This window comes from Pteropus medius, unplaced genomic scaffold (assembly GCF_902729225.1).
Source record: "Pteropus medius unplaced genomic scaffold, Ma_sr-lr_union100, whole genome shotgun sequence".
NCBI classification, from domain to species: Eukaryota; Metazoa; Chordata; class Mammalia; order Chiroptera; family Pteropodidae; genus Pteropus; species Pteropus medius.
The window spans coordinates 16,687,415-16,689,465 of NW_024342471.1; positions in this window are offsets into that span (position 1 = coordinate 16,687,415).

Genomic DNA, 2,051 nt, shown 5'->3' on the forward strand with positions numbered 1-2,051 from the left:
CTCAGCTCCCTCTAAGGGGTCCTCCGCCAGCCCCCAGACCCGCAGGAGCAGGAACCATACTGAGCTGCTTCCCCTGCCCTTGGCTGACAGTATCTCCAGCCCAGCCCACCCCTTGGAAGTAAGTCCCTTACCCCAGAGAGGGAGCAGGCCCTTCTAGAAGGGGTCTTCAAGAGCTCCCAGGACCCAGGCCTTCTGGGTGCACAGAGTCCAGCACACAGCCTGCCACCCACCACTCTTACCCTCCCACAGCATTACAGAGAGGTCATTCCATCCGAGGAAGGCCCTCAGATCTCATGCGAGTCCCCTTTCAGGAGTGGGGCACCTGAGGGCCTTGCTTGGAGGTGCCCGTGTGACTTTGGGCAGGGTCATAATGCCTCTGAACTTGCCTTTGGTGTCTCCACATTCCCCCAGAAAACCTTCCTTTCCCAGAGTCAGACACTTCTCCTCCCCGCTCCTGGACCAGCGCTGTTGTCCCCAGATCAATCCATCTCTCCTTCCCTCCCTCCATCAGATCCTGCTTTCAGCAAGAAAGGGTCCAAGGGACTAACTCCTACTCAAGCAATAACGATGAATAATGGCTTGATGTGGGTGTGTACAGGGGACAGCAATGCCACTTTAATGCGGGAATTTCAGGCATTGAGAAGAGTGAGTGGAGTGAGGGCCTTGATCCTCCCTCCTCTCCCCAAGCCAGTTCAACGCAGCTCAGCGACTCAGTTCCTCTGAGCTCCGACTCTGTGCCAGGTTTGGGCAGGATGCCAGGGCAGAGATACATAAGCTTGGTTTAGTGGGGTGTGAGACAAGACCCCCGCTAACCACCTAAATGCCAGATGGTGGGTGATCAGAGCTATCGAAGAAGGTGCAACCTGAGACCTGTGGGGGTTCAGGGAGGGGAGTGGGTACAGGTATCTGGAAGGGGCAGGTGGTCTGGAAGGAATCAAGGCCACTCTTTGGAGGAGGGGGCATCTGAGCAGGTGGGATGAAAAGGATGAGCATTCCCGCAGAGGAGTGTGCAGGCAAGCTGTGGGCCGTCTGGCCAGTTCAGGGAACTAGGTGGGGAATATGAGGTACGTGGCTGGGCAGAGAATGTAGGAGAGACTGACTTGGCCCCAGCCAAGTCCTCCCGCAGACAAAGGAAGTCGCTGGAACCTTCGAGACAAAAGAAATGCAGACCTCCTCCTTTGACCCAATGCCAGAGCAGGGCAATTCCCTTGCCTTTCACTTGCTAACTCATGGGAGTCACAACTGTGAAAGTTGGTGTCTTATACCCTTTCTGCGGGTGCTTGACTACTCAGTGCTCTTTCCCAGTAGCAGCTCCAGAATTTCTATATGGAAGGGGTTTTGGGGTAGGGAGTCCTCTGTTAGGGGTGAGGGTGAGGGGTTAAACCTGCATTTCAGGGCCATGACGATGAGAAAACAGCAGAGTCCACAGGGAAGAATGGAGGAGCTGAGTCCTGAACATGTCGTTTCCTCCTTCCCTCCGTGCCCCACTCTGAACTCATGGAGGTCAGAAGGACCTGTGATCCTGCCGTGAGCATCCGCAGCACTTCTGTTCTGCCCCCTTGGCCCACTCTGTGGGGCATGGGCATGACGGCCGAGCCCAGGGATGTTGGCAGGCCCTCCCCGACCCAGGTGGCCCCGCTCTGAAATCCCAGAGCTGTGCCGCTGCCTCTAGAGACCCGGCTTTGATTCCCCGCATTATGGCCTGCGCTGGTCTTAATGAGGCTGGAGTTATGGGTGAGGAGGAGACACTGCTCTGGAGCCTTCATTTCCTGGAGCTTATGACTTCCCTGCGTGCCCGGGGAACTGTTCCCCTGACTCCGTCAGGCAGTTGCAGGGCCCATCACAGCCTTGCAGGGATGCAGAGGGGAGGGGCCGGTGGGAGGGAGGTCTTGAGGGAGTCTGGGGCAGCCTCTGGGCAGGGCTGTGTGGGGTGCAGGAGGCAAGAACAGGGGGCGATCGTCCAGTGCTTGTGGGCACCCCATTGTCGCTCTGTTTCCCTCTCTCTCCTTCCCTTTCTTTCTTTATGATAGTTTTTACAAGAAAGGGCAGAA